Source organism: Gambusia affinis, linkage group LG02 (genome assembly GCF_019740435.1).
Source record: "Gambusia affinis linkage group LG02, SWU_Gaff_1.0, whole genome shotgun sequence".
Taxonomy (NCBI): Eukaryota; Metazoa; Chordata; class Actinopteri; order Cyprinodontiformes; family Poeciliidae; genus Gambusia; species Gambusia affinis.
Window position 1 is genome coordinate 31,701,104 of NC_057869.1, and position 8,062 is coordinate 31,709,165.

The window sequence follows — 8,062 nt, forward strand, 5'->3', positions numbered from 1 at the left end:
TATAACTTGGAAATGCTGAGAAACAGTAAATCTGGTTGTTTGAAGCTGGAAGCAGTTCAAAATTTTGAGTTTTAAGCTTTTTTTTAATTTCAGAAATTTCAGCACCACAATCAATGGACAGTTTTTGAAATTTCAGCACCACAATCAAATTTCAGCATAATTTGCTTAATATAACTTGGAAATGCTGAGAAACAGTAAATCTGGTTGTTTGAAGCTGGAAGCAGTTCAAAATTTTGAGTTTTAAGCTTTTTTACTGTTAGTGGCCCAAAACGCTTTATCTCAGCGAGAGAAGCCAAAAATGGACAGTTTGTGAAATTTCAGCACCACAATCAAATTTCAGCATAATTTGCTTAATATAACTTGGAAATGCTGAGAAACAGTAAATCTGGTTGTTTGAAGCTGGAAGCAGTTCAAAATTTTGAGTTTTAAGCTTTTTACTTTTAGTGGTAATTATATCTTTATCTCAGCGAGAGAATCCATAAATGGACAGTTTGTGAAATTTCAGCACCACAATCAAATTTCAGCATAATTTGCTTAATATAACTTGGAAATGCTGAGAAACAGTAAATCTGGTTGTTTGAAGCTGGAAGCAGTTCAAAATTTTGAGTTTTAAGCTTTTTTTACTGTTAGTGGCCAAAAACGCTTTATCTCAGCGAGAGAAGCCAAAAATGGACAGTTTGTGAAATTTCAGCACCACAATCAAATTTCTGCATCATTTGCTTTAGTATAACTTAGAAATGCTGAGAAGCAGTAGATCTGGTTGTTTGAAGCTGGTACCAAGTCCAAATTTTGAGTTTTAAGCTTGTTTACTGTTAGTGACCAAAAACGCTTTATCTCAGCGAGAGAAGCCAAAAACGGAGAGTTTGTGAAATTTCAGCACCACAATCAAATTTCAGCATATTTTGCTTAATATAACTTGGAAATGCTGAGAAACAGTATATCTGGTTGTTTGAAGCTGGAACCAGTTCAAAATTTTGAGTTTTAAGCTTTTTTACTGTTAGTGGCCAAAAACGCTTTATCTCAGCGAGAGAAGCCAAAAATGGACAGTTTGTGAAATTTCAGCACCACAATCAAATTTCAGCATAATTTGCTTAATATAACTTGGAAATGCTGAGAAACAGTAAATCTGGTTGTTTGAAGATGGAACCAGTTCAAAATTTTGAGTTTTAAGCTTTTTTACTGTTAGTGACCAAAAACGCTTTATCTCAGCGAGAGAAGCAAAACATGGACAGTTTGTGAAATTTCAGCACCACAATCAAATTTCAGCATAATTTGCTTAATATAACTTGGAAATGCTGAAAAACAGTAAATCTGGTTGTTTGAAGCTCTAACCACTTCGACATTTTGAGTTTTAAGCTTTTTTACTGTTAGTGACCAAAAATACTTTATCTCAGCGAGAGAAGCCAAAAATGGACAGTTTGTGAAATTTCAGCACCACAATCAAATTTCAGCATAATTTGCTTAATATAACTTGGAAATGCTGAGAAACAGTAAATCTGGTTGTTTGAAGCTGGAAGCAGTTCAAAATTTTGAGTTTTAAGCTTTTTTACTGCTATTGACCAAAAACGCTTTATCTCAGCGAGAGAAGCCAAAAATGGACAGTTTGTGAAATTTCAGCACCACAATCAAATTTCAGCATAATTTACTTAATATAACTTGGAAATGCTGAGAAACAGTAAATCTGGTTGTTTGAAGCTGGAAGCAGTTCAAAATTTTGAGTTTTAAGCTTTTTTAATTTCAGAAATTTCAGCACCACAATCAATGGACAGTTTTGAAATTTCAGCACCACAATCAAATTTCAGCATAATTTGCTTAATATAACTTGGAAATGCTGAGAAACAGTAAATCTGGTTGTTTGAAGCTGGAAGCAGTTCAAAATTTTGAGTTTTAAGCTTTTTTACTGTTAGTGGCCAAAACGCTTTATCTCAGCGAGAGAAGCCAAAAATGGACAGTTTGTGAAATTTCAGCACCACAATCAAATTTCAGCATAATTTGCTTAATATAACTTGGAAATGCTGAGAAACAGTAAATCTGGTTGTTTGAAGCTGGAAGCAGTTCAAAATTTTGAGTTTTAAGCTTTTTTACTGTTAGTGGCCAAAAACGCTTTATCTCAGTGAGAGAAGCCAAAAATGGACAGTTTGTGAAATTTCAGCACCACAATCAAATTTCAGCATAATTTGCTTAATATAACTTGGAAATGCTGAGAAACAGTAAATCTGGTTGTTTGAAGCTGGAAGCAGTTCAAAATTTTGAGTTTTAAGCTTTTTTACTGTTAGTGGCCAAAAACGCTTTATCTCAGCGAGAGAAGCCAAAAATGGACAGTTTGTGAAATTTCAGCACCACAATCAAATTTCTGCATCATTTGCTTTAGTATAACTTAGAAATGCTGAGAAGCAGTAGATCTGGTTGTTTGAAGCTGGTACCAAGTCCAAATTTTGAGTTTTAAGCTTGTTTACTGTTAGTGACCAAAAACGCTTTATCTCAGCGAGAGAAGCCAAAAACGGAGAGTTTGTGAAATTTCAGCACCACAATCAAATTTCAGCATATTTTGCTTAATATAACTTGGAAATGCTGAGAAACAGTATATCTGGTTGTTTGAAGCTGGAACCAGTTCAAAATTTTGAGTTTTAAGCTTTTTTACTGTTAGTGACCAAAAACGCTTTATCTCAGCGAGAGAAGCCAAAAATGGACAGTTTGTGAAATTTCAGCACCACAATCAAATTTCAGCATAATTTGCTTAATATAACTTGGAAATGCTGAGAAACAGTAAATCTGGTTGTTTGAAGATGGAAGCAGTTCAAAATTTTGAGTTTTAAGCTTTTTTACTGTTAGTGACCAAAAACGCTTTATCTCAGCGAGAAGCAAAACATGGACAGTTTGTGAAATTTCAGCACCACAATCAAATTTCAGCATAATTTGCTTAATATAACTTGGAAATGCTGAAAAACAGTAAATCTGGTTGTTTGAAGCTCTAACCACTTCGACATTTTGAGTTTTAAGCTTTTTTACTGTTAGTGACCAAAAACGCTTTATCTCAGCGAGAGAAGCCAAAATGGACAGTTTGTGAAATTTCAGCACCACAATCAAATTTCAGCATAATTTGCTTAATATAACTTGGAAATGCTGAGAAACAGTAAATCTGGTTGTTTGAAGCTGGAAGCAGTTCAAAATTTTGAGTTTTAAGCTTTTTTACTGTTAGTGACCAAAAACGCTTTATCTCAGCGAGAGAAGCAAAACATGGACAGTTTGTGAAATTTCAGCACCACAATCAAATTTCAGCATAATTTGCTTAATATAACTTGGAAATGCTGAAAAACAGTAAATCTGGTTGTTTGAAGCTGGAACCACTTCGACATTTTGAGTTTTAAGCTTTTTTACTGTTAGTGACCAAAAATACTTTATCTCAGCGAGAGAAGCCAAAAATGGACAGTTTGTGAAATTTCAGCACCACAATCAAATTTCAGCATAATTTGCTTAATATAACTTGGAAATGCTGAGAAACAGTAAATCTGGTTGTTTGAAGCTGGAAGCAGTTCAAAATTTTGAGTTTTAAGCTTTTTTACTGTTAGTGGCCAAAAACGCTTTATCTCAGCGAGAGAAGCCAAAAATGGACAGTTTGTGAAATTTCATCACCACAATCAAATTTCTGCATCATTTGCTTTAGTATAACTTAGAAATGCTGAGAAGCAGTAGATCTGGTTGTTTGAAGCTGGTACCAAGTCCAAATTTTGAGTTTTAAGCTTTTTTACTGTTAGTGACCAAAAACGCTTTATCTCAGCGAGAGAAGCCAAAAACGGAGAGTTTGTGAAATTTCAGCACCACAATCAAATTTCAGCATATTTTGCTTAATATAACTTGGAAATGCTGAGAAACAGTATATCTGGTTGTTTGAAGCTGGAACCAGTTCAAAATTTTGAGTTTTAAGCTTTTTTACTGTTAGTGACCAAAAACGCTTTATCTCAGCGAGAAGCCAAAAATGGACAGTTTGTGAAATTTCAGCACCACAATCAAATTTCAGCATAATTTGCTTAATATAACTTGGAAATGCTGAGAAACAGTAAATCTGGTTGTTTGAAGATGGAACCAGTTCAAAATTTTGAGTTTTAAGCTTTTTTACTGTTAGTGACCAAAAACGCTTTATCTCAGCGAGAGAAGCAAAACATGGACAGTTTGTGAAATTTCAGCACCACAATCAAATTTCAGCATAATTTGCTTAATATAACTTGGAAATGCTGAAAAACAGTAAATCTGGTTGTTTGAAGCTCTAACCACTTCGACATTTTGAGTTTTAAGCTTTTTTACTGTTAGTGACCAAAAACGCTTTATCTCAGCGAGAGAAGCCAAAAATGGACAGTTTGTGAAATTTCAGCACCACAATCAAATTTCAGCATAATTTGCTTAATATAACTTGGAAATGCTGAGAAACAGTAAATCTGGTTGTTTGAAGCTGGAAGCAGTTCAAAATTTTGAGTTTTAAGCTTTTTTACTGTTAGTGACCAAAAACGCTTTATCTCAGCGAGAGAAGCAAAACATGGACAGTTTGTGAAATTTCAGCACCACAATCAAATTTCAGCATAATTTGCTTAATATAACTTGGAAATGCTGAAAAACAGTAAATCTGGTTGTTTGAAGCTGGAACCACTTCGACATTTTGAGTTTTAAGCTTTTTTACTGTTAGTGACCAAAAATACTTTATCTCAGCGAGAGAAGCCAAAAATGGACAGTTTGTGAAATTTCAGCACCACAATCAAATTTCAGCATAATTTGCTTAATATAACTTGGAAATGCTGAGAAACAGTAAATCTGGTTGTTTGAAGCTGGAAGCAGTTCAAAATTTTGAGTTTTAAGCATTTTTACTGTTAGTGGCCAAAACGCTTTATCTCAGCGAGAAGCCAAAAATGGACAGTTTGTGAAATTTCAGCACCACAATCAAATTTCAGCATAATTTGCTTAATATAACTTGGAAATGCTGAGAAACAGTAAATCTGGTTGTTTGAAGCTGGAAGCAGTTCAAAATTTTGAGTTTTAAGCTTTTTTACTGTTAGTGACCAAAAAACGCTTTATCTCAGCGAGAAGCCAAAATGGACAGTTTGTGAAATTTCATCACCACAATCAAATTTCTGCATCATTTGCTTTAGTATAACTTAGAAATGCTGAGAAGCAGTAGATCTGGTTGTTTGAAGCTGGTACCAAGTCCAAATTTTGAGTTTTAAGCTTTTTTACTGTTAGTGACCAAAAACGCTTTATCTCAGCGAGAGAAGCCAAAAAACGGAGAGTTTGTGAAATTTCAGCACCACAATCAAATTTCAGCATATTTTGCTTAATATAACTTGGAAATGCTGAGAAACAGTATATCTGGTTGTTTGAAGCTGGAACCAGTTCAAAATTTTGAGTTTTAAGCTTTTTTACTGTTAGTGACCAAAAACGCTTTATCTCAGCGAGAGAAGCCAAAAATGGACAGTTTGTGAAATTTCAGCACCACAATCAAATTTCAGCATAATTTGCTTAATATAACTTGGAAATGCTGAGAAACAGTAAATCTGGTTGTTTGAAGATGGAACCAGTTCAAAATTTTGAGTTTTAAGCTTTTTTACTGTTAGTGACCAAAAACGCTTTATCTCAGCGAGAGAAGCAAAACATGGACAGTTTGTGAAATTTCAGCACCACAATCAAATTTCAGCATAATTTGCTTAATATAACTTGGAAATGCTGAAAAACAGTAAATCTGGTTGTTTGAAGCTCTAACCACTTCGACATTTTGAGTTTTAAGCTTTTTTACTGTTAGTGACCAAAAACGCTTTATCTCAGCGAGAGAAGCCAAAAATGGACAGTTTGACAAATTTCAGCACCACAATCAAATTTCAGCATAATTTGCTTAATATAACTTGGAAATGCTGAGAAACAGTAAATCTGGTTGTTTGAAGCTGGAAGCAGTTCAAAATTTTGAGTTTTAAGCTTTTTTACTGTTAGTGGCCAAAAACGCTTTATCTCAGCGAGAGAAGCCAAAAATGGACAGTTTGTGAAATTTCAGCACCACAATCAAATTTCAGCATAATTTGCTTAATGTAACTTGGAAATGCTGATAAACAGTAAATCTGGTTGTTTGAAGATGGAACCAGTTCAAAATTTTGAGTTTTAAGCTTTTTTACTGTTAGTGACCAAAAACGCTTTATCTCAGCGAGAGAATCAAAACATGGACAGTTTGTGAAATTTCAGCACCACAATCAAATTTCAGCATAATTTGCTTAATATAACTTGGAAATGCTGAAAAACAGTAAATCTGGTTGTTTGAAGCTGGAACCACTTCGACATTTTGAGTTTTAAGCTTTTTTACTGTTAGTGACCAAAAATACTTTATCTCAGCGAGAAGCCAAAAATGGACAGTTTGTGAAATTTCAGCACCACAATCAAATTTCAGCATAATTTGCTTAATATAACTTGGAAATGCTGAGAAACAGTAAATCTGGTTGTTTGAAGCTGGAAGCACTTCAAAATTTTGAATTTTAAGCTTTTTTACTGTTAGTGGCCAAAAACGCTTTATCTCAGCGAGAGAAGCCAAAAATGGACAGTTTGTGAAATTTCAGCACCACAATCAAATTTCAGCATAATTTCCTTAATATAACTTGGAAATGCTGAGAAACAGTAAATCTGGTTGTTTGAAGCTGGAAGCAGTTCAAAATTTTGAGTTTTAAGCTTTTTTACTGTTAGTGACCAAAAACGCTTTATCCCAGCGAGAGAAGCCAAAAATGGACAGTTTGTGAAATTTCAGCACCACAATCAAATTTCAGCATAATTTGCTTAATATAACTTGGAAATGGTGAGAAACAGTAAATCTGGTTGTTTGAAGCTGGAAGCAGTTCAAAATTTTGAGTTTTAAGCTTTTTTACTGTTAGTGACCAAAAACGCTTTATCTCAGCGAGAAGCCAAAAATGGACAGTTTGTGAAATTTCAGCACCACAATCAAATTTCAGCATAATTTGCTTAATATAACTTGGAAATGGTGAGAAACAGTAAATCTGGTTGTTTGAAGCTGGAAGCAGTTCAAATTTTTGAGTTTTAAGCTTTTTTACTGCTAGTGACCAAAAACGCTTTATCTCAGCGAGAGAAGCCAAAAATGGACAGTTTGTGAAATTTCAGCACCACAATCAAATTTCAGCATAATTTGCTTAATATAACTTGGAAATGCTGAGAAACAGTAAATCTGGTTGTTTGAAGCTGGAAGCAGTTAAAAATTTTGAGTTTTAAGCTTTTTTACTGTGAGTGGCCAAAAACGCTTTATCTCAGCGAGAGAAGCCAAAAATGGACAGTTTGTGAAATTTCAGCACCATAATCAAATTTCAGCATAATTTGCTTAATATAACTTGGAAATGCGGAGAAACAGTAAATCTGGTTGTTTGAAGCTGGATTCAGTTCAAAATTTTGAGTTTTAAGCTTTTTTTAATTTCAGAAATTTCAGCACCACAATCAATGGACAGTTTGTGAAATTTCCGCACCACAATCAAATTTCAGCATAATTTGCTTAATATAACTTGGAAATGCTGAGAAACAGTAAATCTGGTTGTTTGAAGCTGGAACTAGTACAAAATTTTGAGTTTTAAGCTTTTTTACTGTTAGTGGCCAAAAACGCTTTATCTCAGCGAGAGAAGCCAAAAATGGACAGTTTGTGAAATTTCAGCACCACAATCAAATTTCAGCATAATTTGCTTAATGTAACTTGGAAATGCTGATAAACAGTAAATCTGGTTGTTTGAAGATGGAACCAGTTCAAAATTTTGAGTTTTAAGCTTTTTTACTGTTAGTGACCAAAAACGCTTTATCTCAGCGAGAGAATCAAAACATGGACAGTTTGTGAAATTTCAGCACCACAATCAAATTTCAGCATAATTTGCTTAATATAACTTGGAAATGCTGAAAAACAGTAAATCTGGTTGTTTGAAGCTGGAACCACTTCGACATTTTGAGTTTTAAGCTTTTTTACTGTTAGTGACCAAAAATACTTTATCTCAGCGAGATTAGCCAAAAATGGACAGTTTGTGAAATTTCAGCACCACAATCAAATTTC